The 22,051-nt window shown below is 39.9% G+C and overlaps 1 protein-coding gene across 8 annotated transcripts in view; it reads right to left on the reverse strand.

The window, feature by feature from the left end:
• The window catches only part of Fhl1 (four and a half LIM domains 1), a 63,361-nt gene that overhangs the window by 23,542 nt on the left and 17,768 nt on the right, over nt 1-22,051 (reverse strand). For 7 of the 8 annotated variants that reach the window (XM_027433368.2, XM_027433366.2, XM_035449989.1 and 4 more), the window contains one exon: nt 18,716-18,772. The gene's annotated coding sequence lies outside the window, so the exon portion shown is untranslated. Of the gene's footprint in view, nt 1-17,591; nt 17,695-18,715; nt 18,773-22,051 lie in introns of those variants that run through there. The other variant, XM_035449986.1, reaches the window with a different exon arrangement.

The following is a 22,051-nucleotide window of genomic DNA, read 5'->3' on the forward strand; positions in this document are numbered from 1 at the left end:
AAAGACCATGGGCCTGCAAATAACCAGAGAACCTGGAGCAAAGTTGAAAGTCCTCAGGTCTCAGAGGAATGGGGGCTGGAACCAAAACAGCCCAAAGGAGAGGGCTGCATATCCAAACATGAGTAAGAATGGTTTCTGAACAAATAAGAAAGACCACATGAGAACAAAGCTTTTTGGGTTCTCAAGGGAATGGCTAGGTAGATCAAGGGCACCTACCTAGTCTAGGAGTGAGTAAGGGTCTTTCCTATATCCTTCCTACAAAAAAGAACCCAGTTAACAAAGTGGATGAGGAGGCCTTTCCTGACTAGAGTTAACAGATTTCCCAACACAACTTCTGAGTATGAATGAATAAGGCAAGCTAAATTTGCATCACACACATCTCAGAATTTAAGTTGATTTCTCAGAAGTAACATCAAAAAGAGACTACTCCATAGCCAGGAACCATCTCCAGGATGCAAACAACAACTGCATTCTGTAAGATAATTTTCAATGAATGCTCGGGATGTCGATATGAAAGACCTATTTTATTAAACCATGTATAGCACAGGTTCAGAAGGTCAGATGAAATAGTTGCCTTGGATCACAGCTTGGGTAAATACAGCAAGGCCTAAGGCCTCAAGTGTTAGAAATATGCACCATTTACCCTAAACATGATCAAATATGCACTGAAGTCAATCTCGTATGTCTATGCCAAGATGAATTCTGGGCTAAAAGGCAAGAAGATTTTTTTTATTTGAATTAGAAACAAGATTGTTTTACATGTCAATCCCAGTTCCCTCTCCCTCCCCTCCTCCCCTACAACCCCCCAACTAAAATCCTACCTATCATATATCCTTGGCAAGAAGAATTTTCTAACCAACCTGTGGACAGAACAGATGAAATGGTAGCAACTGGCCTTCCAGCCAGCAAATCACAATGATCTAGTACCTAGAAAAGAAGGTTGATTATAAGAAGAAAAGCTATATTGTCAGACCTATAGAGATCACCCAAAAGACTCCTAAAGCTAACCCTTCCCTTCCATAAACCCTATGACTCAGCTCAACCCAAGAGAACACAAGGAAAGGGATAGGAACAATGTACAGCCCCTGAGAAGTAGTAAGACAGAGGCAGAGGACAGCTGTGGGATCAGCTTGGAGGAAAGGGCAGACTGCTCTCAATGTCGTCCCTAGACTACTCAGCAAATGCCCATGACCTCTCTAGTAGCAGAGTTTAGGGAAGGTCCACAGTTATAATAACTCAACCCTGTGTCATTAAGAATGCCTTATTTATTTTACCTATACTTCCACCAACTGGGGATCTGTTGGGTTAACAATATTCTTCTACAAAATGAAGAGGTCATCATCAACGGTAGTAAAGGTAGCTAAAAGACATCAAGTCTTGTGGAGTTCAGTAATAATATACAGAAATATTTCAGAATACTGTTTCTTGGGTGGAAACTCAAGCACGCTGTACATGGTTTTACATGTTCACAGTATTTGTTAAAGCTTCCAAGTTCTAGACTTTGCCACGTTGGTCTTTATCTACTCAAATAAAATACACCACAAAAATAACACAGCACAAGAACCCACCCTTTTAATGTACATACTTCAACGTGTCTAGCATACTCACACAGTTACACAGCCATCCACACTATCTAACTCCAGAGCATGTTCACCACTCCCAAAGAAGTCTGGCCTTCTAAACAGTCACTCTTCTTTCTCCCCACCACCAACACCCTCCCCACACCCAGGCCAGCCCCTCACAAGTACAAGCCTACTTCCTGTCTCTGTGCAGTTGCTCGTTCAGGACATTTTATATAAATAGGTGATCGGAGATGTCCTTCTGTATATATGTTTCCCTTATTGGTTAATTAATAAAACACTGTTTGGCCAATAGAGGCAGGAAGATAGGCAGGACTAGGAAACGAGGAGAATTCTGGTAAAGGTAGGCTGAGAGGTGCCTCGAGAGATACCATGTAGGAAAGGAAGGAGTATCAGGTCCAGACCCTTCTCCGGTAAGATAAGACCATGTGGAAATACTTAGATTTATAGAAATGGGTTAATAATTAAGACAGGGCTAGCCAATAAGAAGCCCTAGCCATCGGCCAACAATTCAATAATTAATATAGTCTCTGTGTGCTTATTTGGGACTAAAGTGGCAGAGAGACCTGGTGGGAAAGAAATACCAGCAACAAATAGGATCATATAATATGTGGTGTCCTGGCTAGTTTTATGACAACTTGACACAAGCTAAAGTCATCTGACAGGAGGGAATCTCAATTGAGAAAATGCCTCCATAAGATCTAATTAAAGCATTTTCTTAATTAGTGACTGATGTGGGAGGGTCTAGCCCATTGTGGATGGTGTCATCCCTGGACTGGAAGTCCTGTGTTCACTAACAAAGCAGGCTGAGCAAGTCACAGGGAACAAGTCAGTAAGCAGCACTCCTCCACAGCCTCTGCGTTAGCTCATGCTTCCAGGTTCCTGCCCTGCTTGAGTTCCTGTTCTCAATGCCTTTGATGATGAGCTGCTATATGGAACCATGAGCAAAATAAATGCTTTTCTACACAAGTTGCTTTTGTTCAGGGTGTTTCATCACAGCAGTTGTAACTCTAAGACTGGTATCTTTCACTATTTTTATTCTATTAGATATTTTCAAGGATGTTATAACATCAATTAATAGTGTTTCATGGCTGAATGAAGTCATCTCTACTTTTTGGCAACTATTAGTAATGCTACTTGAGTATCTTCTTGTATGAGAATTCTTTACATATGTGCCTTTAAAATTTCTTCCTTTTATTTCTTTTGTTACTACTATGTTCACATGTAGAGATCATAGGACAACTTGAGGAAGTTGGTTCTCTCCATGTGTGTGCTAGGAATTGAACTCAGGTGGTCAGGCTTGGCATCAAGCACCTTTACCTGCTAAGCCATTCCACTAGCCTATAGACAAGAGTCAAGCATGGTGGCACACATCTTTAATCCTAGCACTCAGGAAGCAGAGGCAGGCAGATCTGTGAGTTTAAGACCAGCCTGGCCTGCATAGCAAGTTCCAGAACAACCAGAGATACATAGTGAGAGCTTGTCTCAAAAAAGCAAACAAAGTACGAGAATATATAATCAAATGTCTCCCTACCATTGCCCGTCACCAGATAGCTACTTGCCCCTGTGACTTCACAACCACTGGAACCATTGGTTTTTGGTTCTTTCTCTTCCTCCTTGGGAGGGTTATGTTTGAAACATAGTCACATCATGTAGCCTATAGCCTTAAATTCATGTTCCTTCTACCTCAGCCTCCAGAGTGATGAAATTACAGGCATGTATTCCCATTCCGATGCTTTGAGACAGACTAGGCATATAAGAAGCAAGTAGCTAAGTATTTGCTATCTTTTCACTCTTTTTATAATAGTACTAATTTTAAAAAGAGGCTATGAATTTGAGAGGGAGTTTAAAGGTGTCAACATGCAAGGGGTTACAGTGAGGAGAGGGAGGTATATATTTTCATAAATTTTTTAAAAGGCGAAGGGTAGCTTATTATATTTTCTACTCTTTACCGTGGCTTTTCTATTTATTCTGTTGGAATCTCTATTTATGTTTAGAGAAATGTCTATGTCAGTCCATAATAAGATTCCCCATTTTTAATATGTATATAGTATGCAACCACATGGATATACCACAACTTAGTAGGTAAGTCTAATGTTTACAGATATTTATTTCTAGTGTTTTTGTAAAACAAACACTGTTATAAGAAATATATGTTCTTAAAAGATGGGGTGTACTAACTAAAAATGTAATGAATCAGAAAGTTGGCTGCACTAAGGGGATGGGAGTTTTGATTGTAAGGAAAGGAAGAGAGGAGCCAAACAGTGGTTACACATATCTTTAATCTCAGCACTTGGGAGGCAGAGGCAGGTGGATCTCTGTGAGTTCAAGGCCAGCCTGGTCTACAAGAGCTAGTTCCAGGACAACTAGGGCTACACAGAAAAACCCTGTTTCAAAAAACCAAGAAAGAGAGAGGGGGAGAAAGAAAGGGGAGGGAGAGGGAGAGAGAGAGAGGGAGGGAGGGAGGAGACAGAGGAAGAGGGAAAGGAGGAGAGGGGGAGGGAATGAGGGAAGCAAATGGAGATGTCAAATGGATCAGGTAACTCCCAAGGCCTAGTGACATGGCAGATTATTTCTGTCATAAAGAGAAGATACTTTGTAGAAATCTTACGGCAACTATGCTAAGATCACCTTTAGCTAATAAGTCACCCAGAGAGGAAGTGGCTTTTGCTTCCAAGGCTTCATTCTTTACAGTAAATCAGAGGTCCTTGCCTTTGATTTTAAATTAATTTAAAACATCCAAATTAGTAAAACACTTGACCATGTGCATATCACATGTTCATGCAAAGCCATATCAGGAGAGATTACTGGCAATGCAGGATATACTTCTCAATCAAGAGGTTGTCTTGGTGTTCATTAAGTCTTAAGGCTGAAAAACTCTATAAAGTACTTAGCTTCCAAATGTTCATATTGTTTTCTTTATCTATTTTTTTAAAAAAGGAAAGATGTCCTCCCAGCCGGGGATTCAACAGGAGCAACCTGAGCTGGGCACAAGCCCTTCTGGGATGAGCCTGGAGACATATCACTGATGCATACTACCAAGAAAGTGCACAACTCTGAGTCACAAGTCTGACCTTAAAACTGCATGCTGGGAAAACAAAGTAACAGCCCTGTTCATTATGTAAGTCTGTCATGGAATCTTCAACTCTATCTACATCAGAAAGTTTTCAATTCAGCCTGCCATTGTTCTTGCTTCAAAGACAAAGAGTACCTTGAGCCCTAGAGACTCAAAGTTCAGTCCTTTCTGAAATAGGCACTTGCTTTTTAAAAGGTCACATAAGTAACTAAAAGAAGAGATGGAAGGCCCTTGACTATTTGTGACTGATTAACCAATTTCTACACACACACAAGGAAAGGAAATGTCACCATCCTCTTTACTCCAATTTCACACCAAACATTACAAAAAATTAACTGTGGGTTGTAAGAGAAGAACTGATGTTTATAAGTCAGCATAACCTAAATGATCAAACACCTCCCCTTCAAGGCTCAGAGATGTATGAGAAGAGGAGGTAGAAAGGTTGTAAGAGCCAGACGTGGTGGGTGACACAGGCTACCTATTTTTGCTAGATGTTAATGTGGAGTGTTGCAGCAAACCAGGACTGTGGAAGTACAGGAAAATCTAATTACTCTTATTTCCCCCAAAGTATCTCCCTATTTAATGCCACAAATAGATACTTACACTTACATAAATTATCATTTCAAATCAGGAAATGTACAGAGAAGACATGAATTCAGGAATATAAAATAAGATACTTAGTTTTCAATCTTTTTGAACAAGTTCACAAATCATTTAATCAAGGGTTGATGGTACACACCTATAATGCTAGCACTTGGAAGCTGGAGGCAGGGCTGTTACCACAATTTCAAGGACAGGTCAGTATAGACAGAAAGTAATGGGCAACCTCAGACAACCTCCTGAGGCTGTCTCAAAAATCAAATGAAAAAATCAATTTAAATTTTAGTACAATTAGATTGAAATAACAAGATTGAACTTAAATTCATTTAAAGATTTTATTTAACAAAATTAAAAGTAATGAGCATTTTTTCCTGGCTTTTAGTGTGTTGTACCTAGAGGAGAGACACCAGTCTTGAAATCAATCTCTCCACAAATGTAATCGTTGAACTACCGAGTTGTTTACCAGAAAACTAATTTTCTTTCATCGATAAAATGGGGATATTAATAACTGTCCTGCTTTCCCTATAGGATCATTTTAGTGAATGGCATGTGTTAAGTATTGTGGATCTAATATCAATACATAAGTTAATCAGGCTTTGTTCTAAGTAGATATTCTCATTTTTCACATGACTCATGTATCACATGGCACAAAACCTTGAGGTAGACCATAAAGAAAAGACCAAGCATCTCTGTGATAAGAATCCTCTCCCTCATGTTGGCCCAAACTTTCGAGTTCATTGGATTTAGAAAATAGTAATATAGGTTTTTCAGTTTCACACAGAGTTGAACTATTCCAATCCTCTAGGTTAGACAATATCTGAGTCTTTGAAAAGGCACAAGTAGCTGGGAACAAATGTATAAAAGGCAAGCTCACATAATTTTGGTTCTTGGCTTTGATGTACAAATCAAAGCACTCTCCTCTACATACTTGTATAAGGTATTTTTAGCTGCTTTAATTAATTGACATGGTCCATCCTTCATTCTTTATAGATAAAATAACTTGAAAAGACTTAAATCCGTGACTAGGTATAACTAAAGTTAGTTGTATGGCTTTTATTTGGGGGAAGAGGCAATAAAAGAAGGAATACTTCTGTTCTCTGTAGTTTAAAAGGGCTAGAGCTTTACCAACCAACCACTTGAAGAAGTGATTAATCCCTCTGTAACACAGCCAGGACTGGGTTTATTTTCCTACTGTTATGATGGTAACTTAGAACACACGGAACAACAATATCAAATATCAATTCCCTCCAGAGCTGTAACTTTCTAAATGTAGTAATTAGTAATTTGTCAAGATTGTCAGTAGTCACACAAACAGATACTCACTACCCAGCAATCTGAACTTCTGTGCCACCTTCTATGTTAAGTCCTCAGATGCTAGCAAATGTAAACCAGGTCCTCTTTTAATGCAACAGCACTGCAGGTGTTGCAGATGGATGAACCAAGACACTAGATTAAGTACCTTGCCTTAAGAGAAGGGGGTGAGGTCAAACTAAGAATAGAAGCCCAAGTACTGTCACCTGTGGTAAGCATAAATCCAGAACGCTTTCCACCTTCCTACGGGCCAGTATCACATAGTGTAATCAAGTTTGAAATACTTTAAACATTTGTCTTATAGTTAATATCATTAATCAGCTCAACTCGTTTATGGAAATATCACTGGATTAGGGTGGTACTGTACATATGAACTACAGAATATGAAGTATTTCTATACAAATGAACTTTTATTGGTAAAAATAAATCTGATTTGAAAGCTTAATGTGCGTACCTAAATTCTAATGAAATCTTTCTTACATTTGACCTATAAGAGAAACCAGATAGAGCTTAAAACTTAAGTCTTACACTATATATAGTAAATCAGTTTTATTATGGGTGATTATGAAGCCATCACAGGACAAGTCAGTCACATTCTGAGATCAAAGGGCAATTCAGTGGTAGATGAATCAAAGTGCTGCAACCTAATAGTGTCTTTTAAGACTCAAGTGCACATTATCCCACCATGCCAATGAGTTTTCACAGGCAGTGAAGGGTCATGTGTCTGTCTGAAGCAGTTGGTCAAGTTTATAGAACTCTTTATATATAATTCTTTTAAATTCATGCTCTCCTGACACAACAGAAGTCTGTTTTTCAACCCAAGCAACAGCAGCTGAAACCTAAGTGGAAAGTAGAGGATTAGCCCTTGTAGGAGTGGGGGAAACTGCTTAGAGATGCTTTTAAGGGTCTCCCTGCCAGCTACCTCAAGAGTGCTAGTGAAGACTTCCAGAAGGAAGCATGCCCAGTCAGCCCCATGGGCTGATTTGGGGGACAGGATGAAGGGACCTACACAGCTTTGGGAGGATAGAGGGAGAGCTCTCTACATAACCAGGTAGAACAAGCCATGCACTGGAAGCTTTCGCGCCCACCCCACACTCTCTGCTCCAACCAGACCAAGTGCTGCTTTAATTATTTGCACTTAACACTTGCATTTTAAGACCAGGGTTTGGGACTGAATCCAGCACACACCAATTCAGCTGCTTTCCTGCCTTCCAAATGTAACAGAGAGGGTGAAAAGGACCAATCTTTAATGACAACAACTCTTTTTAAGGATGGCCCACCTTGCTATGAGAGGTGATTTGGCTTCTAAGTGGTGAAAATAAAAACTGCAGGTATATCTGTCTTTAACCAGAAGTCAGCCGAGCCTGGCTCACGAAAAGAGTTTAAGTTTTAAAATGAGCCAGTGTTTTTTCCCAACTCTATGCCAGAATTCCAGAAAACTATTACTTTTAAAAGTAAAGTTGAGGAATTTATTTTTACATCTTTCAGGGCATGTTATGCCAATTTAGGCACATTAGTGTGGTGTTCAAAAAGCTAGACTTTGAGTGTATAAAATATATGAAGTTAACTGCTGAAGAAATCCACTAGCTTTGCATTGAAATACATCCCCAAGTAAAACAGATTGGACTATACACATTACAAGCAGAACAACTTACTGCTGGACTATATACGAGATGCATAGAAGTGTTCCCTGAAAAAACTTCAACTTTGTTCATAATCAAATGTTGGTAGAGTTTTATGGGTGTATAGTTCTCGGCATGCAGCTGGGAGAGTACTTGCCTCCCATGCACAAGTTCCTGGATCCAATCCTCAGCATGGCATAAAACTAAGCATTAGCTGTGTCCTTTGCCTTACAGAAGCTTCTCACTTTCAGGAGGTCCCATTTATTAATTGTCAAACTCAGTGTCTGTGCTACAGGTGTAATGTTCGGGAAGCGGTCTCCTGTATCAATTCGTTCAAGGGTATTTCCCACTTTCTCTTCTAAGAGGTTCAGTGTGGCTGGATTTATGTTGAGGCCTTTGATCCATTTTGACTTAAGGACTCTAAGAGAGACACACATGGTCCACCAGAGACGGGGAAAGGGACAAGATCCCCTGAGCAAATTGGGAGCAAGGGGGGAGGGGAGAGGGAGCTAGGAGAATGAGAAGGGGAGAAGAGGAGGGGTGAGGAGGACATGATGGGGCAGGAAGGTTGTGTAGGGGGAAGAATAGAGGAGAGCAAGATAAGAAGATACTATTAGAGCCAGTATAGGTTTAAAGAGAAATCAGACACTAGGGAAATGTCCAGAGGTCTACAAGGATGACACCAACTAACCATCTAAGCAACAGTGGAGGGGCTACCTTAAATGCCCTCCCCTGATAATAAGATTGGCAACTAACTTTTATGCCATCCTAGAGTCTTCATCCAGCAGCTAATGGAAGTAGAGGCAGACACCCACGGCTAAACACTGAACTGAACTGAAATCCAGTTGCAGAGAAGGAGAAGTGATGAGCAAAGGGATCAAGACCAGACTGGTCAAACCCACAGAAACAGCTGACCTGAACAAGGGGGAGCTCATGGTCCCCAGACTGATAGTTGGGAAACCAGCATAGGACTGATCCAGAACCCATGAATGTGTCAGTGAGGAGGCCTAGGAAATCTATGAGGCCTCTTGTAGATCAGTACTTATCCCTAGCATGAGAATGGACTTTGGGATCCCATTTCACAAAGAGGGATACTCCCTCAGCCCAGACACACGGGGGAGGGCCTAGGCCCTATCCCAAAGGAAATGGCAGACTGTGAAGAACTCCCCATGGAAGGCCTCACCCTCCCTGGGGAGCAGAAAGGGGATAGGCAGGGTGTTAGTTGGGGGCAGGGGAGGAGGGGAGGGAGAGGGAACTGGGATTGACATGTAAAACAATCTTGTTTCTAATTTAAATAAAATGGATAAATAAAATAAGTGTTAGCACACACTTGTAAGCCCAGCACTAGGCAGGTAAAGGCAGGGAGAACATAAGTTCAAGGTCATCCTTAACGCTTAACTCCACAGTAACATGAAAGCAAGACTGTGCTACGAGACCTGTCTTTAAAAAAAGAACGATGAAGTAAAATATGGATATAGAAAAATGTGAAAACTTGGTTGCATATCTACACAAGCCGACAATGGCTTCCAGAAGGCATTTAAGACTAAGGGCAAGTAATATCATTTGGAAGGAAGGTAGCAGAGTGAGTACCACTGCTTCCAAAGGAAAGGACTCTGCCAAACTCATTTGAAAACTTTACTGGCACATCCTCCCATCATCCCTAAAAACCTCAAGGTGAACAGCAATGTTGCACACATGCATTTTTAGACTTTTAATAAAGTTTCCTAATCCATTCATAGCCCCATCTAAGGGATGATGCTGGAGCCAGACTCCAACGTCTTAGCTGTATATCCCCCTTTATGGCTGTTTCAAATTTAAAGTGTATACTCATCTATTCCTAGATTCCTGAAGGCACTAGAAAAAAACTAAATATAACAGATGGGTAAGTGCTCACTGTAACTGGAAACCCAAATGTAACATCAGCTCTCACAGGCCAATACCTTAACACCAATGGCTTTAGTGTAATGGCCTTTCTGAAGACCTTTTGTCTTTAGTCTCCCAACAGAAATGCTACACTGACATTGATGGATGACCGATATGTGCTAGTCAATTTTTTTTAGGTTGACATTAATAACCTTTACTTATTTTATTATTTTAAAGTCTATCAGTAAGTGTTCCTTCAGAATGCTAAAATGTACTATAAACACAGTCAGATATGCTGTTGGTTTAAGTTTTAAAAAATAATAATTTTTTTAAAATTTAAGTCAACTATTGGTCCAACCTCTAAAGCACTTATGTAAATTCCAGAGTTCTGTGGACTATAATGTAAAAAAAAGAGACTAAAATGACTTTTCTGTACCCTTAGTACTTAATAAATCCATGGAGTTTAGATAGCATAAACCCTAAGCACATTGTAAACATCATAGAAAAAGTGATGCCTCAGTGGCAAATCACTTTCTGAATTGACATTTCCACTCAATAACTAACTACCTCCCTCTATCTTCCCCACCCCACCCTCCCACACACACTCACACACCGATACCTAAGACATTTTGTGCTACTCTCCTGCTGTGGAATATTAATTTAACATGTGCTACATTCTTTTATCCTGTGGAATGTTTGTTTTATTGATGTAAAAGATGTGTTGCATTCTTTTATGTTGCATTTGTTTAACTCTGCAAAGCTGTGTTACTTTGCCTGTCTAAAACACCTGATTGGTCCTAATAAAAAGCTGAACAGCCAACAGTGAGGCAGGAGAGGAATAGAAATAGGTGGGGCCAGCAGGCAGAGAGAATAAACAGGAGGAGAGGAGAGGACAGAGGAGCAAGAACAGGAGGGTAGAGGACATCATGGGCCAGCCAACCAGCCACACAGCCAGACACAGAGTAAGAAACAAAGACATACAGAAATAGATACAGGTAAAAGCCCAGAGGCAAAAGATGGATGGAATAATTTAAATTAAAAAAAAAAGCTGGCCAGAAATAAGCCAAGTTAAGGCCAGGCATTTTATAAGTAAGAAAAAGCCTCCATGTATTTATTTGGGAGCTGAGTGGTGGGCTCCCAAAAGAGCCAAAGAGCCAAAAGAGCTAAAGAGTAAAAAGCAACCAAGAACACTCCTTCATCCCAACTGTCTGGTTTCATTAATATGAAAAACACCTCTAACTACTTCCGAGGCTGACCTTCCAAGACTCAATAGTACAAAAAAACTGTGATTGTGAAATGTGGTGGGAAAAAGAACAGTGTATGTGTCTGTATACTTGCTGGTAGAAATAAAATCTCTAGAACCTGAACATTGTGTTTATTTCACACTCAATTTAGTACCTCTTCTTAGCCACCACCAAAATAAATGCCAAAATTTTAGTCAAGTCTGATAACAGCATTAACATGTCAAAATTGAATCCATGGACTATATGCCACACTAAACTACCCATGCAACATATCTTTTCTCTTTGGTAAAGAACAATTTAAGAAGCTACTTATCCACCAATATCCTCAGTGAGAGAATGTCTATGGTGTATGAAGATTATCTTGCTAACAGGACAAGAAAATGTGGCTACTCTTCTAAATGAATTCTATATACTTCATTCACTTCTCCTGAAATTAGCTTCAATCCTAGTGCTGTTTTAAGCAAAGCTGAAATATCACCAATGAAAGAATAATGAAACTCACAAATATAACAATTATCAGCACATATGACATAAAGCTGATAGGATAATGACAATGAAGATGGCATTTTTAGTGTTACTGAGGGCTGCTGGCCTCGGTTATTTTCCTAAAAGCTTTCACCTCAGATAAGTTTCTCATGATGGCTAGAATGACATTTATAAGATGTACCTATGAACTTGACCTAATACATTTTCAGAGATCATAGTGAGTCAAGGTTTCAAATCCAGAAACTGAGGAGTATCCAACAGTCATCTCACAAGTGGGAATCTTTCCCAAGTATGCATCTGTTGCTGCTTCTCAAGGCTTTGACCTATTAATAGAAGAGTTGATGATAGACAAGATCTTAAAGCAGCCTCCATGTCTATGGAGACTTTATGATATCTCAGATGAAGTTTTTGTTTTTACCAGTTTGTACTGGGCCTGAGTTGAACTTGACGATAGATCTGAACTCTACTATAATTTTATGCACGCAGAGTAAAGTTAGAAGAACATAGGCTGTTTCCTTTGTCACAGCCTTTGTTGAAAACCTTTCTGGTTGCTATGTTTGGGTCTTAAGAAAAATTTACATGTGAGTTTGTCCTTAAAGAAGTTGAAGGGACTTAAAAGTAGACATTTTCGTGAGTAGACTAACACACTATACAGCAGACTTAAATACAGTAATATATTCTGACTTTATTTTGGATAAATCATTGCATGTCATGAAATTGGAATGCCTCTGAAATGTCCTACAACCATACAAGACAGACTGAAAAGTGCTATATGACGTTTAAACCAACTGAGGTCCACCATGGCTTGGCTCCGGCTTCCTCAGACAGACACTCTGTATTCACATAAGCCAGGTGCAGAAGAAATGATGGATTCGAATATCAGTATCCAAAGAAAAGAAAATTACTCTTTGGACACCAGCAGTACTGAACACATGTGCGTGCTATAAAGTATGATGTGTACTCTGAAGACTGTAAAAATCCAAGATTTGGGGGTTGAAGAGATGACTCAGCAGTTGAAAGCATTGGGTGATTTTGAGGACCTGAGTTTAGTTACCAGCATTCACACAGCAACTCACAGTCTATAACTCCACTACCCAGGGCTGATTTCGTCTTCTGGTCTCTGAGGACACCAAGCAAACACATAGTATGTATACATGTGTACACACACACACACACACACACACACACACACACACACACACGGAGAGAGAGACAGAGACAGAGACAGAGAGACAGAGACAGAGAGAGACAGAGACAGAGAGACAGAGACAGAGAGACAGAGACAGAGACAGAGGATGAGTAAACACTTAGCCACATGAACATAAAAATTATAAAAATATAATTTTTAAATTGCAAAAAAAAAACAAAGACTCTAGAGAGACCACCTTTAAGAGTCTGGTTAAAACTTTTTCTGTAAGTAAAGTGTATTTCTTTCCTCAAGTGAAAATAAATTCCTTTTCAGTAAAAGGCTGGGAAAAGTTAGGAGATGTTACAGAAGGTCAAAATTAAGTCCATTAAATCCCAGACTCAGATTTAGTCACCATAGAGACAGGGGAGATAAATAAACCAGTAACCTTAACAAACATGCTGCACCTTTGCCAGACGTATCTCTGACTTACCATTATTTTTACTTAAGTATCTTTTAGTCCAAACATATCCAACTGTGAAGACTCCAAAACCAAACAGAACTAGACCCAAAAGAAATATGAATTGCTCATTCAAGCAAAGGGCAAGCAAGACAGTCAAGAGTTACTCCCCCCCACACACACCAGCAATGTGCTCTCCATTCCCCTTGAAAAATGTTGCAACATGAAGCTCTAGAGGCAATGACATATGGGGAAAATATGTGGTGCCAAAGCCAGAGGAAACCATGTCAAAAAAGAAAAACAGCCATGAAGTAACTGACCTAATTAAAAGGAAAACAAGCACATCTGAATCGGAGAGCACAGCTGAAGGAAAAAGACCATTAACCTTAAAGTGAATTCTGCAGGCTTCTGCAAAGGAATGGAGATGATGGGCTAGACACTGCCCTCTGGTTAGAACACAAGTAAGATTCTTCTCCAGGGTATACTGGACCTTTAGACATGAAGACTCATCCCCTGCCTGGTACTGGCCCACATCAAGATAACTCTAAAAGAAAGTATGTGTTCTTTGTTATGGATGTCGCCAAGAACACAGAAGAAAGAGAAACAGGAATCTGAGCTAATGGGACAAAATGCACAAGAAAGACCTGTATCACTGGAACTCCATGTTTAAGCTCTAGCCAAGACCAAAAGGACATTATGTTTCCTGGTTATTTACTTACTGTATGATAAACAGGAATATTCTACCTATGATTATTTGTTTCAATTAGTTACCTACTGTGTGACAAACAGGAATATTCTGTGATTCTCATCCTTGGAGTACAAGCTTATGTTAAAATGAACAAGCTTCATGGAACCACAAATAAAATGATACTTACATTCATCCAAGTGCCCTCCAGTTCTTGTCCAGACATCCATACCACCTTGCACAGTTATAACTACAATATGTGTGTATACATACATATATACACACAATTTTTGCAGCCTGTATCTTAAATAAGTTTTGCTAGCTATATTCTTTCATATTAATAAGCAAACATCAAAATTCAAATTTTTAACAAATTTATGGCATTCCACAACAGATCCATCAAAATTTACTTAACCAGAAGTTATTTGTTGAGCCTCAGGCCTGCAATCACAGCTATTTGAGAGAATAAGGCACGAGGATGATAAGTTCAAGGCCTGCCTGGGCTGTAGAGTGAGTTCCAAGTCCAGTGTGGACAATTTGTTGCGACTATCTCAAAATAAAAAAGTAAAAGGAAGGCTGTAGAGCACCTGTCTAGCATGCACAGGGCCCTAGGTTCAATTACTAATATTGAACAAAACTGTACCTGTTGATTGAATGAACCATTTTTCTAATGCTGGGCACTTAAATTTGTTCTAGTTGTTTATTTTTACAAGTAACACTGTGATAGTTACCTAAAACATAGGTCATTTTTTTTCTCCTTTTCTTGGGACAATCTGTTTCTTAGAACACATTTCCCCAAACAGGATTACAAAATTCAAAAGTACTAATATTTGACTTCTGCCATATACTGCCACCATTTGCAAGTTAATTTATGTCACTCAAAGAAGGTAGCTACCTTAGCATCAGATTTCCATTTTGTTATTCTTGTTTTATGAGTGAACATATACTTGGTTAATGTTTCAATTGTTTGTCTTTAAATATCACTAAGGCTAGATGTGTTTTCATGGATCTACTCACTTTGTGATGTAATGTGAATGGCTTTTACCCATCTACCTCCTGAAGAATTTGTTCAGCCCATAGTTCTGGAACATCTACCTCATGCCAGGCCTATGCAGACTGTCTCACTACCTGCACAATTTCTGTACATAAAATAGAAATTACCTTTTCCTACATGCAGCCAGTTTTCTGGGCATGATCTCCTTTATGTTAAAATTACGTTTTTCTGCAGTAGACTTGGAGATACAGAAATCTGTTGGTCTGTCTTTTCTGACTTTTCTACCTTGTTACAACTTCTACGATTCTTTCACATCTAGGGATTTGATAATTAGCCTATTTCCTGTGGTCTTTGTTCAAAATATTCTAAGGGCCACATAATTATGTTCTCTGATAAATTTCTTATCCATACTTTGCAATTCTTCTGCCCTAACATAAATAACGTTTTTTACTAGAAGCATATAATTTAGAATAAAAACTCATGCAAGTTTTCTTTATCCTCTACATGCAGCATGTTGTATTAAAACTAGTTGTGTTTTTAAGCTACCTTGTTGCAATCAGAAGGGACCCCGGTTGTATGTGAGAAAGACTGACCCCAAGAAAGCCTTTGTAAGAGGATACTGCTCTCTCTCAAGCCAAAGAAAGAAAACAATGGATCTGCATGAGGCTTTTCATCTTTGGGCTGCTTTAGAGTAAAGCCCTTTTGTGACTCAGAGCAGCAGTGTGACAAGCAGGATCTCCAGCCCGGTGTCACAATGTGCACATTCAAGTTTGAGAAGCACCGAGGGAGACCATAGGAATCTTCCAGAATAAGATGGGGTTTTTTGTTTTGTTTTGTTTTGTTTTAAAGCACTCATATGTGTTGATGCTCCTCTCTTAAGCATGAACCACCATAAAGTATCCCTCCTCTCTTAGGGTTCACATTCCAACCTTTTAAAGCACCCCCTTAAAATGGCTCAGGCCAGAAAAGTAAGCAAAGTGATGTCATGCAAGAAAGGACAATCTGAACTTTGCAACCACAATGTTATCTTGAACTGAAGTTGAAAAGCCTTGTGACTGTGTGGGTACAGTGTCCTAGCAAGGCAACAGGGTCCTATCCAACAGGGTCCTATCCAACAGGGTCCTATCCAACAGGGTCCTATCCAACAGGGTCCTATCCAACAGGGTCCTATCCAACAGGGTCCTATCCAACAGGGTCCTATCCAACAGGGTCCTATCCAACAGGGTCCTATCCAACAGGGTCCTAGCCAACAGGGTCCTAGCCAACAGGGTCCTAGCCTTTGTGTCAAGAAGACTAGAGAGAGAGCTGGGGGCTGTGGCAAGTCTATCACCCTGTGCTCTCCCCAAAGGAACAGCAGCAATTTGGCTGCAACTGATTGTAGCCAAATGGGAACATAGGCTTTGTGGTGCCAAAAACTTCTGATATTTCAAGAGATGGAAGTGTGGATGTTTAAGGGTGTGAAATCTCTCAATTTTTCAAGGCTGGCAATTCACTTGCATTTTAAAAGAACACCTCTGTGTGCCAGATCCAATCTATCTGTTTGAGACCCTGGCTCTATACTGAAGACTTCTGAACTCTCTAAGCCTGTGTAATCCATCCATGCTGGTTTGCATGCTGACTATCTGGGCTCCAAAAAGAGTGATCACATCAAAATCAATGGCACACATCAAATCACTATGACTACTGTCTTTGAAAATTTAGTTTGGTGAATAATAAAAAAAACTGCCAAATCAATAATGAAAATAACCATATGGCAGCTATACAAATCACTTAAATGTGAAATGTATCCAATTCATTAACAATATTATCATCATTTCTACAGTACAAATTAGAGTACTCATATTTAGCTCCGCTCATGTGTCTGCTAATAACTACATTGTAAGAGCTGGAGAGATGGCTCAGTGGCTAAGGGTACTAGCTACTTTTCTAGAGGACCCAGGTTTGATTAGCACCCACATGGCAGCTCACAAAGGATTGTAAACCCAGTTACAGGGAATCCAGCAACCCCTTCTGGTCTCCACAGGGACTGCACAGACAAATAAGCAGGCAAAACACCCATACACATAAAATAAAAATGTCTTTAGATTTCTTTATAAAAGAAGTATGCTGTGTTCAACGGTACTCCAAATAATTTTGTATACTGAAGGCAGCCAAATGGAATAATGTCAAGTCCTAGAATTGTAAACTTTGTGGAAGACAAATGGTGTATAAAGCTTTAAAATGGACACATTTTAAAAATTAAACTATCCTCCTGTGGACATTGCAAACTCCATTTTCTTGAATGGTTTAATTTGCCCCCAAAATGCTAAAAAAAAAAAGTAGGCTGTGAAATGCATCGTTTCCATTTGTGTTCATTAGGGGCATTTGGTCCTAGGTATAGCTGCATTTGCAACCAGTATCACCACGTCCTTGATCAGACCTGCTTATTGTGCAAGTAGTTGAATTTGCAGGCATCAAGGATCAGAGCAGAAGCAGGGCCTAGACAGCCTTCTCAATATTATTAGCAAGGTGATAATTTATAAAAACAATTTTCAACCTCCTTACCTGGAAAAGGGAAAATAATCTAGGTTTGCCCTACACCTGAGGATATTGGATCCCAAGTGTTTGACCTTTGTCATAACACTCCTGCCTTGGCACACAGTGGGGCTCTGCAGATTAAAGGAAGGATGAACATCAGATTCAGCAATATAACCCTGTGTATTTCTGTAATGATTATGAATAATTTACGGGGGAAAGGCAGTTAGCAGGTTTACCTAGATAGAGAAGGTACCAACACGACAACCTTTTCATGTATGACACTGGCAATCTCAACTGGCACAGTGCTTGCAAATATCATGTCTCTCTTATAAACACAGAGACTGGGGACAAGAGGAAGCAGTCATTTCTGCACTGGACCTGGAGTGGGACATCTCGTAGATGCCCCTCCTGTTATTTTCAACGATGGATGTTCCTTCTCTCAAGGGAAGAAATAAGTAAGCCTGGATTACCACAAAGCATAAATAAGCCAGCTTAAGGAATCATAGGATAGCTAGCTAACGTGCGTGCGTGCGTGTGTGTGTGTGTGTGTGTGTGCAAGCGCGTGCGCGAACGCTAAATGAAAGGTCCACACAGCATGGCTACACACACCAGCATAGCATGGTCGCTGCTTAACTTGAGGGCAAACTAGAAAAAGCATGTTGGCTCATGTTATAGTGACCCAGTAGGCACACTCTTTGGTGTTCTTACCACCAGGTTTTTACAGTAGCGTGACTCCTTCCACCCAGGACACACAGCTTCCTGGGACTTGAAGTACTTGGCTTGCACAAACTTTTCCAATCACCATCAGGAGTTCCCTTTCACTCCTCTCCCAGTGCTTGCTCCACGAAGCTGCTCTGCTCCCTACTGTTCACACTGCAGCATGAGCTGCTCTTTCTTTTCAAGCAAACCTTCCCATGTTCTGTGGTCCCTACCACATTCACTTTTATGTGCTCAAATTCAAAACAAATGAGGATTTTGCTTGAAAAGGCATTCCCCCAGAGAGCTAATATTTAGGGTAAGCAGTGATATTGGTTGGGCCAATTAAAATAAACCTTCTTAAACTTCTCAAACAAATAAAGCTCGGTGTATAATGCCACAAATTGGAAAGTTAGAGATCAGCATAAGAATCTGTAGCAATTAGGAGCTCTTACCTCACACAGGATGTGTTCTGGAAGGGGTGGACACAGTTAAGAACAGCTACCGGTTGCCTAAATTGAAAAAAAATAGCAGAATTACCTTTTTAGAAGAAAAGTCAGTAATAAAATACATCATCTTCCTTTGAAAAGACTCACGGAAACACAGTCTCTTTTGTATTTATAACCTGAAGAGTTAGCGGAAAATAGTCAAGATGGTCTGCATATTTCTCCAAATGTCTGTTTATCATATAATGTTAGCCCTGGCAGTGGATCCGGCTTCCTCATTATCAAGCTGTATTAGCTCAAACTCTCAGCATTGTTAGGGGGGTGAGCTCATGGCCTATTTCAGTTTTAAATTAACATTTGGCAATCACCCGGGTAATCAAAACAAATGATTCAGTCATTTAGAATAGATTTATTAGTTGAGCCTTTTTTTTCTTTCTCTTTTAACATCTTTAGAATATTTTGCCACAGGAGGGCTCCGATCCAGCCAGAATATAGAGCACAAGTTACCAGAGGAATATTTAGGTGTTGCCATGGAGAGGAGGTACCCTGTGACCACTGAAGTTATCTCCCATCAACAGGATTAGGATGCAAACTAGTTTGCAGGCTCTTCCCAATGTGAATGGTGCTGTGGTACTAGGAAACAGGTGTCCACTCGCTGCTGCCACCCATGACATAAATGCAGAACACAATGGCCTCCTGGCATACACGTCCCCACCTTGTACCTTTATAGCACTTGTAAAAAGAACATGGTAAATAACAGCTCCCTAAGCAGGATCCTGTTTGGGTTTTGTTTATTTGAGAACGGTTCTCATTGTGTGACCCACACTAGCCTCAAATTCAGGATCCCCCTGCTTTCACCTCCCCCACTGCTGCCATCACAGGTATGTGTCACCACAATCGGCTGCCAACTGTTTTGTTCCCACACCCAGAACAAGGTCTCAGGAAGTTTTAATGGGACAAACATAAACCAAGGATTGTAATCAGGCTTAAAATCCCTCCTGTGTTCCTGCAACCATTTCCAGGCTGATTATCAAACAGGCAGTGACTTCAGATTTAAATTTTTTGTGTGTGCCAGACAAGACCTGGTGCAGTTACTTCTATATGCTATCTATTATCTGTTTATGAGAGCTTAATGATGACTGTCACAGTTAAGGACAACTATTCTGAAGTCCAAATGGACACACTGTCCGTGGTAAAGAGCTAATATTCAAAGATAATCATTTAGAAGTGAACTCAGGCCAGGCGGCAGTGGCACACGCCTTTAATCCCAGCCCAGAACTCAGGAGGCAGAGGCAGGCAGATCTCTGTGAATTCAAGGCCAGCCTGGTCTACAGAGTGAGTTCCAGGACAGTCAGGGCTGTTACATACAAAAACCATGTGTCTTCCCCAAAAAAGAAAGAAAGAAAGAAAAGAAATCACAAGACTACCTTTTACTCCTCTTCCCACCTACACAAGAGAAAATATTGTGTTATTTATTTCATATTACATTTGTGTTTGTGCTAGAGGACATTAATGTTTCATGGTGGTAGCCACAAAAACCTTTCTTTCCTATTTCTAGGTAGGTTGCATGGCATGTATATACACAAATCTCATCTTTCACCCACGCTCCACTCATGAAACCTGTTGTTTCTAGAAGGTGCCACACCCTTTCATGCAGCTGTGAAAGAATACAGCATGCCACAGCTGTTTACAGACAGGCTGAGGTGAAACACTGGCTCTATCTTCCATTAGCTGCCTCTGTGAACTTCCTACTAGTAAGCAAGCTCACAAAGATACACAGTCAAATGAGTTTGACACACACACCTGTTACTCATAGACCTTTAGCTACACAGCCATCACTTCTTCCAGCAGACCAGCACTTAAAATGCTATCATCTTAGAGAACAATGTATTATGCTCCCACAAATACTTGATACCAAATGTACTCTTCTTTTAGACTCAACCCAACTTTAAATTCAAACTTGAATTCCTCATTCTAGTTTCAATATCCTATTTCATCTTACCTTCCAGAACTGATTGTCCCTGGAGTCAGATGCAAATTATACTGGGTGCTACTCAAAAGGAATCTGGTTCTCTGCTTAAAGAGTCAGGTAGCTTCCTCCTGAGATCTTGGCCCTACAAATGCCTTCTTGCTACCTATACAATTTCTTGGTGGGTAGGGAGGGGCTACCAGTCAGATGATGCTGAAAATCTCCCATTAGGATACAGGCTATCCATTTCAGAAGTCCTTGCATCTCATCTTCCCTGACAGCCTCCAGAGGGCAGGAGAGAGAAAGACTCATACTGAGGAGGCAAAGCTCATACACTGGAATTCAACTGAGCTGGATGGAGCTGTCTTCTCTTCTATAATTCAGTTTTTCCATCAGTAATAAGGAGAAATATTACAGTGAAACTTGAACTGCATTTGCATCATTTCAATTTCTTCTCTGTTCAAGTTCCACTTAACATTAGTTGGGGGCATGAGGATAAAGATATAGTAGACGTTATCTGTGCATACTTTGCAGTATGTAGAATATAACCATGGCTTTGATAGGATATAATGCAAATGGTATCAACAATATTGTGCAAAACAAAGACTAAAAACAGAACGACAGCCAAACCCTGGGTAAATTTGATGACAGCAAAGTAATCAAAACCAAAACTGAAATACTTTAGGGTCAGTTACACTTTCAAATAAATCATGCTAATCTTACCTATTCTGACAAATTAGTAAGTCAGTTTAGAAATGTCATTTTGTTATTCTGAAATAAGCCACACATTTCATCCTTGAGATGTTTAACACACTTCAGGTTTAATGAAAGTATTCTGGCCATAGACACTGATGACCTATCATTAATTTCAGCCAAGCTTAAAGGATCCCCAAGTTGCTAATCAATTGAGTGAATTATGTGAAAAATTAAAATGCAGAGACAACAGCTGTTTAAATGAACTTAAATGACCAGTTGAATCAATCAAAATGGACGGTCTCCATGGATTCATTGTTTCCTTTCAGATGCTTTGGAGGTGACTGTCATGGCAACCACCCCTTAATCACGTTCTTCAGGATACTCACTCTCTTCCACCTAAGAAATCAAAGAGGGGTGAACTCTAAGAATCCCCTTAATTAAAAACATTTGTGATGGTAACCAATAGGCTCAGACTTCCCATTCCCCCTACTGTTACTTATTCCCCTACTTGTACTAATCTGTGAGTCTGAGACACTAGCAAATGTGCCGCTCAAAACATGTTTTCAATGGTACCATAAAATGAAATAATAAATATAGATGAAATGTCTTCTGGCTCCTTTTCTCTAGAAGAACAGAAATAATTTACTCAGATAAATGGTTCAGATAAAAGATTCCTTATT

Source organism: Cricetulus griseus, chromosome X, assembly GCF_003668045.3.
Source record: "Cricetulus griseus strain 17A/GY chromosome X, alternate assembly CriGri-PICRH-1.0, whole genome shotgun sequence".
Taxonomy (NCBI): domain Eukaryota; kingdom Metazoa; phylum Chordata; class Mammalia; order Rodentia; family Cricetidae; genus Cricetulus; species Cricetulus griseus.